The following is an 18,101-nucleotide window of genomic DNA, read 5'->3' on the forward strand; positions in this document are numbered from 1 at the left end:
GGGGGGGTACGCAAAATTTGGTGAGTTTTTGAGCATGTTCAGGCCTCCAAAAAAGCAATTCATTTATTAGGAGAATAATAATAATAATAATTAAAACCGCAAGCGGTGATATAGGCCCTCGCACCATGGCGCCGCTCGGCATAATGCCACCGCCTCCCCTGGCAACATCCTTCCCATGCCTCTCTCAACCTAAAGTGCAGCCAGACTGCTCTTCAGGCCATTTAGGCCTTATGAAGGGTCACTTCCTGTCACCAAGGGGCGGGGCTAATTTATAATCTAATTATTGACATACAGAAATGTGAAGGATATGACTGGCATCATCTGTAGCAAATTTGGTGCAGGTTGGTTGTTTTTTGTGGGAGTTATGTCAGTTTTCCTTTTCATTGCATCACGATCTGCTTTGCTGCCCCGCCTCTCCTAAACGATATCCCCTATTAAAAGAAATAGCACAACTTTTAATCACACATGTCTCTTGAGCATCCTGACTCATTTGGGTTAAAGTTGGACAAAATTCTTAGAAGGAACTTCTAGAAATGCATGACAAAGAAAATGACAGAAATTGCCCCAAAAATGACACCTTTTTCAAAATGGCCGACTTCCTGTTTTATTTAGCCCATATGTCCAAGAGACTTTTTTGAAGGTGCTGGAATGGTCTATGAGTGTGCTGAATTTTATCCATGTCAGTCAATGTAGTGGGCGGGGCTGATTGATTGAAATATTGTAGGGGGCGCTATGGAGCCATTTACTATCTTTTCCACTATATTTTAATTTTACTCTATTAAGGGCATAACTTTCATGACTCATGGCAAGTATGGTGAAGATCAAAGGTTTCATGGCTTTGTTACAGGTACTTCCTGGTTCATGATATCAGACACTTCTTGTTGCCAAGGGGTGGGGCTAATTCATAGTCCCATTATTGCATTGTAGATTTTGTTCATCATGGGACTGGCATCAAATGTGGCGATTCCTGTGCTGATATGTTGTTTTATGTGGGAGGTTTAGCAATAAGTCTTTGTTAATAAGACATCAAACTTTGAGGGCCCGCCCCTCCTAAACTAAATCTTCTATTAGAAGAAATAACACAACTTTAAATCACACATGCCTCCTGAGCATCCTGTGCAAGTTGGGTGTCAGTTGGACAATATCCCTAGGAGGAGTTGTTTAAAATGCATGGCAAAGAAATGACCCCAAAAATGGCGCCTTTTTCAAAATGGCCGACTTCCTGTTGAATTTAGCCCATATGTCCAAGAGACTTTTTTGAAGGTACTGGAAGGTTCTCCAACTGTGCTGAATTTTATCCATGTCGGTCCATGTAGTGGGCGGGGCTGATTGATTGAAATTTTGTAGGGGGCGCTATAGAGACATGCTCCATGTATTCCATTATGTTTCAATGGGGCTTAGTTCAGGGCCTTACTGTCATCAGTCATGGCAAGTATGGTTGCGGTCCAAGGTTCCATGGCTTGGTCACAGGTACTTCCTGTTTCATGGCGTTGGACCGCCATTCGCCATGTCCCGTTTAGCGTAGCAACTTGAGGTTTTTATTGTGGCATCATGAAAGGGTTTGACATGTTTTGGAGGAGGCTCAAGTGTTTTGGACCATTTGCTTAGAAGCATGACCCTCAAACGTGCAAAAAAACACTTCCTGTTGTAAGTGGGCGGAGTTTAGGTCTACACCAGCAATGGTCACAGTAATCTGTTCAGGACTGATCCCTTATTAATCCCTATAAGTTTTAGGGTGATCAGATCAAAATTGACAATTTTATAGTGATTTATGATGTCACGCCGCCGCATGGAACTTCGCCATGGCGTCACGGGCACGCCGTGCAGCGTAGAGCAACGTCCTTTATAAGATCTCTTCACCAACATGTTTTGTGATGCCAGAGTGAATTTGGGCCATGTGGTGTCCACCAAGCCAGAGTTATGGGTGTGTGAGCAAAAAACAACACTTTTGACCTCCAGGGGGCGTGGCTATTTCATAATCAAAATATTGACATATAGAACTCTGTAGGAGGGGACTGCCATCATATCTAGCAAATTTGGTGCAGAAATGTTGCTTTATGTGGGAGTTATATCCGTTTAATTTTTCATGGCGAGACATCAAACTTTGAGGCCCCGCCCCTCGTAAACTAAGTCTCCTATTAGAAGAAATAACACAACATTTAATCACACATGCCTCCTGAACATCCTCAGCAATTTGTGGCTCAGTGGGATAAAAGCTCTAGGACGAGTTCGTTAAAATGCGAGGTGCTAAAACGCCAAAATATTTACTTTGACCTAAAATGGCCGCCTTCCTGTCAACATTTTACCATGACATTAAGAGGATTTTTTGTTCGCCCTAGCATGTAGATCATGTGTATGAATTTTCATAAAGATTAATGACATGCAGTGGCGGGGCACCTAAAATAGGTGGCGCTCTCATTCAGTTTCGCCCAAACATTCTGGAGCACCTCAAAATATCAAATTTTTCGCATTCCCTTGGGGGGGTACGCAAAATTTGGTGAGTTTTTGAGCATGTTCAGGCCTCCAAAAAAGCAATTCATTTATTAGGAGAATAATAATAATAATAATAATAATAATAATAATAATAATAATAAACGCTGCAATTACAATAGGCCTTCGCACCGCCAAGGTGCTCGGGCCTAATTAAAGCCGCAAGCGGCATCCATCGGGTCCTCGCCTCATGCCGAACCCTCCACCCGAACTCGCCACAAAGCTTCCGGGTAGATGTGAAGTAAAAGGCACGAATCCAAAACTAGTTTGTTTAAAAAACAATGCACATACAGTGCTAAATGGGCGTAAACGCCAAGATGGCGGACTCCCCGTTGCCATGGTAACAGGTGGTCAATGCACTTTTTTACTGGCCTTGGGTTGTTACACATGTGTGCCGAATTTCGTAGCCATAGGTGAAAGTAGACGATCGGGCCCCTGAGGGCCCCCCCCAAAAAGTGCCCCCCCCACAATACATTCTATAATGTGTGAAGGACCTACCAAATATGAATAGTTAAAGTTTTGGTGCACATCGCATGAATTTGTGCAAAGATATAAGCAAACCGTGTTTCATGGCGAGAAGGTTTTTTTCCAAGATGGCGGACACTCCAGTGCCATGGTAACAGGTGCTTAATATAGTTTTTTGCTTGTGTATGGTTGATACACATGTGTGCCGAATTTCGTAGCCCTAGCTCAAAGTAGACGATCGGGCCCCTAGGGGCCGCCCCCAAAATGTGCCCCACCCACAATACCTATTACAACGCGTTAAGGACCTACCAAATACTAATTATTGGAATTTTGGTTCCGATCGGATGTATTTGTGCAGAAATATAAGCAAACCGTGTTTCATGGCGAGAACGCTTTTTTCCATGGGTTGCCACGGTAACACGCTTTCTCCTATCAGAAAGATTTGAATAACTTTTGGTCCCCATCTTGTCACGAAGCTCCATGGCGAATGTAGAGCCAATAGCCTGAATCCCCTCAGACTAGTTCGTTGAAATACGATTAGCTTAAAGTGATAAAAAGGGCATAAACGCCAAGATGGCGGACACTCCGTTGCCATGGTAACAGGTGCTTAATTGAGTTTTATGCTTGTCTCGGGCTGATACACATGTGTGCCGAATTTCGTAGCCCTAGGTCAAAGTAGACTATCGGGCCCCTCGGGGCCCCCCCCAAAATGCGCCCCCCCCCACAATACATATTACAATGCGTGAAGGACCTACCAAACATGAATTAATTTAATTTTGGTTCCGATCGGATGTATTTCTGCGAAGATATGAGTGAACCGTGTTTCATGGCGAGATCGCTTTTTTCCATGGGTTGCCACGGTAACACGCTTTCTCCTATCAAAAAGATTTGAATAACTTTTGGTCCCCATCTTGTCACGAAGCTCCATGGCGAATGTGGAGCCAATAGCATGAATCCCCTCAGACTAGTTCGTTCAAATACGATGCGCCCAAATTGACAAAAACGGGCCAAAAAATGGCCGCAAACGCCAAGATGGCGGACAGCCCGTTGCCAAGACAACAGGCGTTTCAATGAGTTTTTTACTTGTCTTGATGTGATAGACATGTGTACCGAATTTCGTCGTCCTACGTCAAACTAAAATTTTTTTCCCCCATTCTAGAGGCCATTTTTGGCGTTTCTAGGGGGCGCCGTCGAGGCATTTTCACATTGGCGTGCACGCGGACCCCAGAATATCGCTATTTTCGCCGGGACTGAGGTGTGTGCCAAGTTTCGCAACTTTTCACGGGGTCTAAGGGGGTCAAAATTGAGTGAGTTGTGCTGAGAAGAATAAACATTACAATAACAATAGGGCCTTGCCATACTTCGTATGGCTCGGACCCTAACAAGCGGCATCCATCGGGTCCTCGCCTCATGCCGAAGACACCCCGCCCCCCCCTCCATTGTGGACCATGTTAAGGATCTACAAAATAGAAATGCAGTTAACTTTGATGCCGATCCAATGTATTTTTATGGACATAAACAATGTCTATCCAGTGAAAAAAAAATATACTGGTCCACCAAACCTTGACTCATGTGGATATGCTGTTCAACCAGTTTCAGAAATTAAACATCAACCCTGTCTGGATTAAAACTCTTTTTCAGAGGTTCAAAGACAACATGCTCAACATCAGGTAAATATTTATATTTATATAAATTATAATTTATTGTTTACTCAGAAAGTTATTGTTAAATAGAGCAGTCACTCATTTAAGACTGTAAAAGCCATAAGTTTATTGACTTGACATCACAGCAAATTATTCTTATGAAGCACATCGCATTTCATTCTTTTGGTATTTAAAGAAAGATTCTTTTATGTTTCATGATAAACCTTTTCTTAATCCAGACTGTGACCTAAACAGGTCAAGTGATCGGCAGATTTAGATTATAATGGTGTTTCATGAGTGTTTTTAGTGCATAAAAACCTCAATTATGTTATTATGTTGTTTGGACCAGGATGTCAGTCCCGTCTCTCTGTGAGGACAGCACTGCTGGACAGCCGGTGAAGAGACAGGATGCTGGGACCAGGAGAACAACAGAGGCTGGCTACAGAGGTCAGTCATATTTTCAGTCAAATCCATGTCGTTTATATTCTTACTTTGGTCACATGATGCTAGAACAATACTGAAGATCTGGTACAGAATTATTGACACCCCTTATCAATAGAATTGCTAAGGTCTAACTTTCTTATAATTGAAAACTTTTGATGTTTGCTTCAGGTCTGTGATACCATCCTGGTGCACGCTGAGGAGCAGCTAAACACGACTGTTGAGGCATGTCCCATGTTGGACAAGGCCAAGGCAGAACTGTCCCTCTTCTACAAGAACAGTGAAGTTAAAGGTTGTGGTGCAGAAGTGCCTCTGTAGCAGTTTCTCATAAAGAACAACCTTCAGATGAGTCACAGCCTTCTCCAGATCATTATGTCAACACCATAACAACTGCTGAATCTGAGAAATGCTTTTCTACTCGACTGTGAGAAACTCCATGACACAGGATCGCCTCAACGCCATGCCATGCTCTTCATGGAGAATAAGCTTGTTGGGGACATTCAGACTTTAATAGGAGGATTATTGAGAGATTTGCCTTAAATAAGGAGAGGAAAACTAAATTCTTCTACCAGTTTTATTTGATCTTTTGTTGTTCTTGGAGAAAACCAAATATGAAATCAGTTCATTCATCAGGTTCTAGTGTTCATTATTTAGTAGTCAAAGAATTATTACTGAATGTAGATTGTTGCAAAAGTCCTGTCAAAAGTTTGAGTGAGGTTAGATTTTTTAAGGAAAGGTATGCTGGTGTTTACTTTCTGTAGCCGCCACCAAAAGCACTTCTCATGCTTATTGTCTTATTAAGGCTTGTGACAAATATTTATGTGTAGATTTGTTTTACCACTGTTTATATTTCAAAATATATTATGAGCTAATTAATGTCTTTTTTTTTTTTTTTACAAAAATATTTGTATTAAATAAGATGTTAAATACAATCCTGTCATTATAAAACAAAATTTTCCTTTGAGCTAAATTATGAATTTCTGGTATTTGTCATTGTTGTCATTTTATGATATAATAAAGTATTTGTGAAATACATAACTTTTAAAGTAGATTTTTTTTTATTGCTATAATTATTGTTTGTCTTCAACAATAGATAGATTTGACAAAGCCCCACCTAAAAAATAATAAAATATATATACACACACACACACACACACATACATATATATATATATATATATATATATATATATATATATATATATATATAGAATGTGTGTATGTGTGTGTGTGTGTGTATGTATGTACATGTGGACATTTATGGGTCACTGAATACAAAATATACTGTATTTTTTTCCATTTTATTTGTTTGTTTATTTTCCTTTATTCATCCATGTCCAAGGTGTCATCACCTTAATCCCCTCCGTCTTCAAGATGACAACGAGGTGTTCTCTGTCTTGTACCACAGTGGTTTGTCTTTCACTGGCACATCCACAAGAAGTGCTTTTTCCAGCTGTCATCCTCATCTTTGTGTTCCAATCCACCTTTTTCTCGTCTCAGCTTTCTCACATCCGGATAATTTTACCGTGGAGCTGCGGAGAAGTGCTTCAATGCTGCGTCACAAAATCATGCAGGCTTTTGTGTATAAAAAAAAAAAAAAAAAAAAGCCTTCACTCTCCTGTTTTCCTTATATGGAAGAGAGACTTTTTGTGTTATTTATTTGTTTATTGACACAACAGGGCTGTCATTCATAAAACTAGCAGCATCCCCACAGTCATTATAAAAACAAAAACCACGATTCAGCGAATAACTCCTAAATGTAGTTGATATTCAATAGAAAATTCGTTTTGTAAAACTGGCTTTGTTCAATAAAGTTTATTGAAAAAAAAAAAAAAACGTTCGTCAGAGCTGCTGCTGCGCTTCAAACTGCAGGTGCACGTCGGCTCCTTTGATGTGTCCGGTCGGACATCTTGTTTTCTAGAAGCTTCCAGAAGCTTCTCCGGTCTTTCAGATCGAGCTTCTGACCTGACCGCACGTCTCGTTGAGAGCCTGTCTGAATATTGGTGGATTATTGTCACTTCATCCAGAGATTTTCGAGCTTTTCAACCGGGAGAACTTCTTATAAAGCCTTCGTGTCTTCGACTGGTAAGTTTATCATTTTTATTTTGATCAATTAGATGTTTTTCCACCGTGTTGGCTTACTTAGCTTAGCTTAGCTTCGCTTAGCTTAAGTGGACCTTAGCTTCGTGTAGCCTGTAACCTGTTTATCCCTCTGCATTGAAATTATAGTTAGATGTTTTTGGGGTTTTTTTTTTGTTTGTATTGTTTTGGTTTTTTTTAACGTGAGCTCAAAAAAATATGTCTTAACAGCGAACAGTGTTTTTATTAACTAAATGCCTCTCTTACATGGATATCTAAGCTAAGCTAATTTAGCTTAGGAGATGATTAGAAGTTTTACTGCACATGAATGGAGATATTTGTGCTCCTAGCTCTAAATTTGCTGAGCATTTTATTTAGTTTTTCTGTGAAAATGGCTTTATTTTACTGAAGATTTAGTGAGACGATGCTATAAAGTTGGGATGTTTTTAGATTAAGTTCTGAAGAATCTGAAAATAAATTTAAAAGTTAACAATTTAATTGATATATTAATTGATATATAAGAATAATAATTAATATACTAAGAAATTGTATTACAGAAAAAAGCTAAATAAGACTAAAAATGATCTAAAAAAAAAAAAAACATTTGAGGAATATTAAATCAACTTAGAAAGAGTGGGACAAAGAAAATGACATATCCAGATATTTTGCTGGTAACAGTAGTGTTAAATATGACATGAAAGAGGCAGTCATGAGTATTAGGCTGATTCTGGATTACCAGTCGCTTTACACTCTGTTTTGGTAACTGATATTACTGTAGTTACAGTACTGTGTGGAGGTGTGGGGTAACAATTACAAAACCACACTTATCAAATGTCCAGAAATGATGGGACAGGTTTCATTATAAGCTTATGCTTCTACCCACTCCTTTTGAACATTTTTTCATGTTTTATTTCTGTTTTTGTTTTGTTTTTAGATTTATCATCATGTTCAAATCAACTTTTAAACCTAAATTTTCTAGTAAAATATTTTTGCCTGATAGTAGTTACACTTAAATCTATGAGGGTGGAACACACAAGTTAATGGTTGGATTACTGCATGTTATCCAACACATGACATAGAGGCAATAAAAATTTATTATGAATGTGTCACTCTTCCATAATTGTGTGTGATTTACCTTCTGTTTAGTCTTGTGGAGTTTTATTTGGTAGAAGCAGAAATATGTTGTCTTCATTGCAATTGATGATGGCTTGCAAATGTTTGTGTTATACCAGTATCATTCTGTTGTTTTCTTTATGCTTATTTTTCTGTATTTTGTCTAACCTATTTTCTCTTTTTATACAGCTTTTGTGTAAGACTGTTTGTGTGAGCGCCTGTCTCTCTGTTGGGGGTGTTTGTGTGTGCGCGAGTGAGTGTGTGTTGTGGTTTCTTTTTTTTTTTTTTTTTGCAGAGATGCCGAGAAAGAAGAACTTCCGGAGATGCCAGGCAGCCATGAGGAGGGCAGCCAACAGACTGACGATCGAGGCCTCTCCTCAGCCTCCCGAGGTCCACTGTGCGCGTATGTATCTCTTATTCGCACCTTATCTGCCTGTATTCATATTTCATATATTTTTATACTTTATATTCATATATTTTTTATCTTTGTATATTTTAATAGTTTTTACTGTATGGCTACCCCTGCACAACAATTGCCTGCCTAATAAAGTTCTTATCCAAGCATTTTATGTACTTTTAGTTAGTTGTTATTCTGTTATTGATCTATTTTCTCTGTATGTCTGTAGCGCACGGAACTGGGCACCGACATCAGGTGGAGAAGTGGGAGACGTCGGTGTTCACCGGGCGGCAGCACAAACTGGTCCTCCCGCAGGAGTCCCACGGCAAGAAGGTAATGTTGTGTTTGAAATAGACTAACATAATAGTTACCCAAGTGAACAGTACATGTTGAAATAAATACAAAAATCTTCTCATTCAGGTGGTCTTAGCCATTGGTGACTCCCATCTTCGAAGCCTTGCAGGTATTTACATCACTATTTTGTATGTTCAATAAAGTATTCATTTGTGCTGTATTGATGTGTTTTATAAAAATGTTTTACAGATAAAAACAATTACAGTAGAAACCTTCTTTGATTTTATTTTAGATGGCATCGTGCAGGTCGACGGGGAGCGTCTGGCGTGGGGGTTCATGTCAACGCCCGGAGCTGGTGCCCGAGAGTTGAGGACAGAGGTGATTAACGCAGTAGTCCCTCTGACACCCGACTTGGTGTGCGTTTTAGCTCCGAGCAATGACTTGACTTCCAAGCACACCATCGGTCACGTGGCTGCAGACTTTGAGAGGTACCTGGCCGCCGTCTGCAGTCGCTGGCCTAAGGTAAGCACACCCTGAAATTACAGTCTTTGTGGCAGGCATGATTAGCTTCTCCCTTGTATTTTACATGTAAAAGCTGTTTTCTCTGAATACAGCTCAAACACTTATGTAAAATGCATATTTTTGTTTTTAATGTTTTGATACTGCATATGTAAGAGCAGTCTTTGAGAAGTCTGTTTTCCTAAATGACTAAAAGTGTTTTTGCAGTATGTTTAAACTCAGTAGTGTGAACAGAATTTCATCCGATAAAAGTTGACAGAAAAATGTGTAAATTGATAACCTTCTGACTGTTCAAGAAAAGATCAGAAAACGAGAGATGTTGATGAGTTGTTTCTCTACAGGTGTGTGTGCTGGACTTTCCCCCGAGGCTGACTGTCGAGGAATCCCTGCAAGAGCTCTACCGTCAGGAGTTTCACCGCGTGGCAACCCGCATGGGTACGTTAAAATATGTACTTGTGCTGTTGCATGTTTATCAAAGAAGACATCAGACATGTGTCGTGATTGTATTTTCCTTCAGCATCGTGGTATATAGATGTATGTAATTGTGTTGTTTTGCAAGCATAAAGAGCTGTGCTATGTGTTTTTCTTTGAAAGCTGTGAAGTACTACCACCTCGTGGATTACTTCCCCCGACGTTGCCTCAGCATGTGGAGTCATGATGGTGTAAGTAAATCTTTTGTCTTGATGAAGTTTGATGCACTCATGCTCAAGTCAGTGGCTGGGATGGAATCCAGGACCTTCTGATCCAGAGATGAAAAACTGTTTGAATAGAGCTGTGTGTATTTAGTGAGAGATGTTGTGGAGAAACTTAACATTTCATTCATGTCGTCGTACTAGGTGCACCTGAGTGATGACGTCGGGATGGTGCGCTTTGCAGAGTTGCTGTTCGACGTCGCTTACCTGGTTTGCCCTTTTTCATTTAAAACACTTTTTACCTTACAAACATTCAGCTGGATGTGATTTTGGCTGCTGACCAAGTATGTAAAAAGCTATATTGTTTATAATTATTATGTCTTCATTTTTTATTGAAGCAACTGGAGACCGTGCCACCAGCCCCCCCGGTGTGTCGTCCGTCACCACCTCCTCGCTTCACTCCCCGTGTGGTTGTGAAGGGAGAGGTGCGTGTCCGTCGGAGTCCAGGCCCCGAGGAGTGGATTGCTGTTCGTCCGGGCGGCAAGGTAATAATATGGCAGGAAATGTCACAGCTCTAAGGTTTTTATTGTTGTCACTGTTCCACAGACAAAAATTATCCGTGTTTATATTTTTAATTTTTTTTTTTTTTTCAGTCCTCTGGAAAATGCAGTGCAGTTCAGCGGGAGGTCAGTGTGATAATTGTACAGAAAGACGTTTGAAGAAATGTTTGCTCCAATTGGAAAAGCAATAAAAGTCACTGCTTATGTTTCTGTTTTTGTATTTCTAGCTTGCTGGCATCCCCCTGAATCCTGTGCTGTTCAGCAGTGAGATGTTGGAGGAGATGGAGAAGGTTTCACCATCAAATCTGACATCTCCTGCTGTCTTCGCTGGTGTTTCACCACCAAAGGTAAAGTGCATAAAGACAAACATGTTTATGGGTTGTCATAAAATGTTTTGTTCTGAAAGAGTCATTGATTAACGATAGACTTCTATAATGCTGAATGTGTTCAGTGTCCATATCAAATTCACGGTGTGCAAATCTTTGTGTTTTGGACAGAGGCGGCGCGTGAAACACCAGTCCAAGAGGACTCGCCCGGACAAGCGAAGGGTAAGGAGATTTGGCAATGAAAATTTTTGTATTGAATCTTTTTCCTGTGACGATGTAGTAAAATAAAGTTGTTGTTTTTTTGTTGTTTTTTTTTAATCCCCAGACCGAGACGACATCCAGCCGAGGGATGTCGTCTGACTCCAAGGCTACTGTGGAGTCGAAGAAGGTAAGAAATGTTAATTTGTGTTTAAAGGTCTTTTTAAATTATAAATATGTGTATATGTTCATATTTCTGTATTGTATGGGGGGGAAAAAATTTCTCATGTATTTTATTTATTTCTATTTTGGGTATATGTAAAGTAAAATACACTTGTTTTGGTTTCTCTTTAGACCGACACTTCATCCAGCCGGGGGTCGTCGTCGGAGTCCGAGACCACTGTGGAGGTGAAGACGGTAAGGAATATTATTCTTAAAGACTAGCATCAAATATTTTATGATTACACATGACAGTGTTTTGAGCCCATTGCTTGTTGATTTCCTTGCTTAGGTTGAGACATCACAGAGCCAGGGTGTGTTGTCTTCTACTGATGAAGATGAGGAAGCTACTGTGGAGGTAAGTGAGGTGAGTATGGCTAATGCTGATGTTGTTCGGGGTTCATTTCACCAGGGGCACGGTCAGTTTAGGAATCCAGGAGTTCAGTGCATGGCGATAGCTTTGGTCAGTTTAGCCAGACATATGGTGTCTAGTGTGATGAATTGGAGGACACAAGATTTAGATTTAGCTCTGTGGTTAGGAGATGACCTCTATAGTGATCTAAAGGACCGTGGTATAATCCCTTCAGGAGAAAACTTTTTGATGGTCCCAGAGTTGCCGAGACAGAGGGTTTTGTACTGGCAGAACTTTAAGTTTGAGTTCCCCGATACTCTGAGTGGGGATGTCACTGTGACTGAGGGAGAGTTTATTGAGTGTGGAGCATATGTGACTTTAGAAAATGGGCTGGAAAGGATGTTATCTCAGTACCAGACATGTCTTTTGACCTTGTGTTCAAATACATGTGCTGTCATATCTGCTGGTGGTAGGTATGCCGTGGTAGACTCTCATTCCCGTAGTGCTACTGGCCTGTTGGACGTCAATGGTACCAGTGTAGTTTTGTACTTTGGTTCCATTAGGGAAGTGTTTAATCACTTCAGTCGTTTGGCAGTGATGTTAGGTGGTCGTAGCAAGCCTTTTGAGATCAATGGTGTTGATGTTAGCAGGGAGTGTGTTGACGATGTGCCGAGTAGCATATTTGGTTGTGATTCTGATGATGACAAGCGAGGTGTAAAACGTCAGGTGTCAGCAGATTGGGATGAAACAGACCTTTCCAGCCCATCTGAACATGTGGCAAAGAAACGTCATCATGTTTCAGATGAAGAGTTTGCTGTTGAGGAACAGGTTTTCTTAAGTCAGCTAGTTAGTTCAGATGTGGAGCTAGTCAGTGAAGAACATGAACAGCTTATGTTTAACCCTCTCTGTGAAAGTACTTGCCAAAGCTTGTGTACCAAATTAAAAATAGAGTATGAAAGTGTAAATAGTGCTGCGTCTAGTCGTGTCGGCGTGTTAGGCGTTCCGTGCCAAAATAGAGATATAGTTGCTGACGGTAGCTGCTACTTTAGGGCCGTTTCTCAGGCAGTGAGTGGCACACAAAAGCATCACATCAAAATTAGGAGAGCGGTTATTAAACATTTAATAAAAAATGACTACCAATATAGAACTAGTCTAAGAGAAGGTTATTCCTCTGTGGCAGAGTACATAGACAAATCAAAAATGAAATACGTTAGCACCTGGGCCACAGAATTAGAAATCCAAGCGACAGCAGATTTATTGGGCATTAATGTATTTACATTTTATGGTGGTCGTTGGTTAAAGTATGGATGCAGTAGCAGTGTGTCAGAAAAATCCATTTATTTGGAAAACTGCCTGGGGAGTCATTATGAGACTGTAGTTTGTGTTAAAGAACCTGAACTAGAAAGTTGTTATGAGTACTGTAAAGTAGATTGTTCAGAAGCGTATCGTACTAGATTGTCAGGCAAAGGTTTAAGTAGAGAGGCTTCACCTGAAAGTGACACATCCAGTTACAAAAAGAACTATATGTCAAAATATCGAAACGTAATGAGAAAAACTCAAATTAAGGATATAAATAAAATAAAATATGCAGTTGATGCGCGTCACCGGGAAAACGTGAAGGACCAAAAGAAAAGAAAATATGCTCAGGATGCGCATCATCGGCAAAACGTGAAGGAAAAAAGCAAAATAAAATATGCAAAGGATGCGCGTCACCGACAAATCGTGAAGGACCAGAGCAAAATAAAATATGCAAAGGATGCGCGTCACCGACAAATCGTGAAGGACCAGAGCAAAATAAAATATGCAAAGGATGCGCGTCACAGAGAAATGGTTAAAAGAGTAGTGAAATTAAAGAGGCAAGAAATAAAAGACAAAGATAAAACACAGAATATTGAGTTCTTCACAGAGAGGTTTTTAAACAAAGTTGAAGATGGTCCAGAGTATGTCTGTTGTGTCTGTTTCAGGCTGTTGTTTCCCCATCAGGTGTTGAGTTGTAGGAAGGCTGCCTATAACAAGACTAAGATAATAGCTTCTTTAGCAGATAGGTGTATTAGAACTGACTATTTACATGAATGTAGTGAGGATTGTGTTCAGCCCTGTCAGATACTGACTTCAAGTAGAGGACATCTTTGGATTTGTTACACTTGTCGCCATAAAATTTCAAATGGCAAAATGCCTGCTGAAAGTGTAACAAATAATTTGGCAGTAGATCCAGTTCCCCCAGAATTAGCTTGTTTAAATAGGTTAGAACAACATTTGATTGCTTTAAATATTCCGTTCATGAAAATGCTCGCGTTGCCCAAAGGCGGCCAAAATGGAGTTCATGGACCAGTAACCTGCGTTCCATCAAACGTAGTTCAGACATCTAACATGTTGCCCCGCTCAAATATGGAGGGCTCTTTATTGGCAGTAAAATTAAAACGCAAGTTAACTTATAAAGGCCATTATGAGTATGAGTTTGTAGATACGATGCACATTCGGCAAGCTTTACGGGTTTTAAAGCAATCAAATAAGTTTTATAAAGACATAGATTTTAATGAGGAATGGGTGAATGAGTTGTGTAGCTTAGACCATCTTGAGGATGAAGAAAAGGAAAAGAAGGAAGTAGTTGAGAGTGCTGCAGATGATGCTGACAATGAGGACATGCTGCATGATCGGCAGCAACATTGCATGTTTTCAGACACGTGTCTGATGCCTGTAGATATTGGTCAGGAAGTTTTAGATCAGTATTTTGACAGTATAGTTAATGTTGCACCAGCTGAGGGCAATAACCCAGTTAAGTTGTTGTCGGATCATGAAAATGAAGCAAAGTGTTTCCCGGTGTTGTTTCCTAGTGGTCGTAATATGTATCATGAAAGGCGTGCTTATGATGTGACATTGTCGCGTTACTTTAACAACAGAATTCTACATGCTGATAGAAGGTTTGCGCAGAACATTGAGTATATTTTCTTTGCTCAGTACATGTCTGAAGTAGAGCAAGTTGTTTCTAAGGTTAGCATAGCATTAAGAAAAGGAAAAGGAGGTGAGGTGATTGTAGAAAATGAGGAGTCCCTGAAGCAGTTGTTAGAGGTGGATGATGGTTTCCGGTTTCTTAAGCCTATTAGAGGGACTCCAGCCTTTTGGCAGGGAGTACAGAAAGACCTGATGGCCTGTGTTCGGCAACTTGGGATTCCAACGTGGTTTTGTTCATTCTCTTCCGCGGATCTGAGATGGCAAAACCTTCTTAAAACGATTTTAAAACAGGAAGGTCGAACACAAACATTAGAAGACTTGGAGTGGACCGATAGATGCGATCTGCTGCGCCGTAATCCTGTCACTGCCGCCAGAATGTTTGATTTCCGCTGGCATTGTTTTCTGAAGGAGGTCCTTATGTCTCCTTCAAATCCAATAGGAAAAATTATTGATTACTTTTACCGGGTAGAGTTTCAATGCCGCGGGAGTCCTCATGTGCACTGTCTTTTCTGGATAGAAAATGCACCTAAAATAGATACAAACACAGATGAAGAAGTGGTAGCTTTTATTGATAAGTATGTAACATGTGAGCTACCAGCACAGGATGAGACATTATTGGAGAAGGTCACATCTGTGCAGCAACATTCAAAGAGACATTCAAAAAGTTGTAAAAAAGGTGGCACTGAATGTCGCTTTAATTTCCCCAGACCAGTGTCAGGTAGGACATTTGTTGTTAATGTTAATTTGAATCCAAATGAGTGTGATAAATGCAAGAAACGAAAAGAAAAGAAAATAAGTGATTCAGATTCTGATTCGGATAAAAAATATGAAGTAAAAAGGTGCACATGTGGTAATGAGTACTATTATAACCTGCTTAAGGTAGATAAGGATTTGGCATTAAAAACTCTGGAGGCAGTGAAAAAAGCGGTAAAAGAGGAGACTTTTAATAGTCTAGATGAGTTGTTCCAGCATCTAAATATTAATCAGCAAATATTTGAGATTTGTTACAAGCGACTGAATATGTGCAAAACCAAAATTATTTATAAAAGAGACATTAAAGAGGCATGGATAAATCCATATAACAAGTCTCTTTTAAAATGCTGGAATGCAAATTTAGATATTCAATATGTAACCGATGCGTACGCCGTTATAGTTTACATTATTTCATACATCAGTAAATCAGAAAAAGAGGTAGGACTGTTACTTAGTAAAGCGCATAAAGAAGCGACAAAAGATGGAAACGTGAATGCTCAACATGCACTGAAAACAATTGGCAGCGTTTATCTCAACAGTCGTGACGTGTCTGCTCAAGAGGCAGTTTATAGATTAACGGGAATGCATTTAAAGGAGAATTCACGTAAAGTAGAGTTTATACCAACAGGGGACAAAATAGTTAAAATGAGTAAACCGATTAGTTTAATCCAAGAAAGTGGACTATCTGGAGACGACGTGTGGATGGTTAGTGTCGTAGATCGCTATAAAAGTAGGCCTAATAATAGCACTTTTAATGATATGTGCATTGCGACGTTCGTGTCTGAATATCGTGTTATGAGAGGAAATGAAAAGTCAAAGGATGCGATACAGTTGCAAAGGGGGTTAGGGTTTATTCTAAAACGAACACGAACAAAACCCGCTGTAGTTCGTTATGCGCGCTTTTCAAAAACAAAAAACCCCGAATTATATTACAAAAGTCAGTTACAGTTGTTTCGTCCGTACCGCGTAGACGACGATCTAAAAGCTGCTGACTGTGCGACGTTCGAACAGTTTTATGAAAATGGTTCCGTGATCTTTAGTGATGGATCAGAACACACAGTTAAATCTGTCGTCGATGAGAATAGGAACAAATTCGAGGTAGAAGATTCAGACGAATTAGAAGAGTTACAGAATAAACTTGAAAATGAGGAAGGCCCAGTAGATGCTTGGGCAAATCTCTGCCCTGAACAGGAAGTAGAGCGTTTAGAATGTAAAGAAGAAGTTAAAGCAAAAGAACAGGCACCAGAGGAAGATGTAGAAGTAGGTCAGGAGCCCATCGACAACATTCCAGATTTAGCTCTTAGGAACGATCAGGCGTGTCAGTTAGAAAAAACTAATAACCTAATGAGTAGAAGTGAGGGCCTAGAATTAATTAGATCTCTGAATGAGAAGCAGCTCTCGGTCTTTTATAAAATCCGCAACTGGTGTTTAGACAAAGTAAATGGTAGAAACCCAGAACCCCTCCACGTGTTTATATCTGGAGGAGCTGGAGTCGGAAAGAGCTACCTAGTTAGAGCGATTCAGTATGAGGCTATGAGGTTATTGTCACCAACTTGTCAGAAGCCAGATAATATTTGTGTTTTATTAACGGCTCCTACAGGAATAGCTGCTTATCATTTAAATGCAGCGACTATCCACAGTACATTTGGCATTGGCAAAGACGTCAGCCTTCCTTACACACCTTTGAGTGAGGAAAAGCTGAACTCTTTGCGTGTTAAATATGCTGATTTGCAGATAGTCATAATTGACGAAATCTCCATGGTCAATCATAATCTATTGGCTTATATCCATGGCAGATTGAGACAAATCAAACAAACTGGTGACTATAACCCTTTCGGTAACGTCAGCATTATCGCGGTCGGAGATTTTTATCAGTTGCCCCCGGTAAAGGGAAAAGCGTTGTATGTGCAGGATGTAAATATGACGTTGTGGTCTAGTTTATTTCAGCTCGTCGAGTTAACAACAGTCGTTCGGCAACAAGATGAAGAGTTTGCGCAATTATTAAATAGGATGCGAACACATAAAAAAGGCACACAGATGTTAGCACGCGATATAAACATCTTGAAAAAGTGTGAAACAGGTGAAGAGAGCACAGCCTTACACATTTTTGCTACAAATTCCCAGGTTGATGAATATAATGAGAAACAGTTAACAAGCATATGTCCTGACTACATAATTATAACTGCTCAGGACTTTGGTTACAATAAAAAAACTGGTAAATTAGAATTAAAGTCAGATCATCATGTTAGGGCCAAGAAAACTAGTTTACCAAGGGAGTTGTATTTGGGTAAAAATGCTCGAGTCATGTTGTCTCAGAACATTGATGTAAATGATGGTTTAGTAAATGGTGTATGTGGCACAGTGATTCACATTGAACAGCCTGTTAAAAATGAGTTTCCTCTCAGAGTTTATGTTAAATTTGATGATGAGAAGATAGGCATCAAGACGAAGAAACAAACCACTTATCCATCAGCAGAGTTAGTAGGTTCAGTACCAATTGAACCTCAGGAAGAGAGAGCCAATAAAAAAGGCATGAGACGACAGTTTCCATTAAAGTTAGCCTGGGTCTGTACTGTACACAAAGTACAGGGCCTTACAGTAGATAGTGCTGTCGTCTCTTTAGCTAAGATCTTTGCACCAGGACAGGCTTATGTGGCATTAAGTAGAG

General features: G+C 40.0%; 1 long non-coding RNA gene across 1 annotated transcript in view; it reads left to right on the top strand.

Moving 5' to 3' along the window:
* The first annotated feature begins 11,509 nt into the window (after window positions 1-11,509).
* LOC306754856 overlaps window positions 11,510-18,101 on the top strand; it is a 40,026-nt gene continuing 33,434 nt past the window's right edge. The window contains exons 1-2 of the long non-coding RNA XR_013771277.1: window positions 11,510-11,574; window positions 11,669-11,743. This is a non-coding gene — a long non-coding RNA (uncharacterized lncRNA). The remainder of the gene's footprint in view (window positions 11,575-11,668; window positions 11,744-18,101) is intronic.

This window comes from Telmatherina bonti, assembly GCF_933228915.1.
Source record: "Telmatherina bonti genome assembly, chromosome: 4".
Lineage (NCBI taxonomy): Eukaryota > Metazoa > Chordata > Actinopteri > Atheriniformes > Telmatherinidae > Telmatherina > Telmatherina bonti.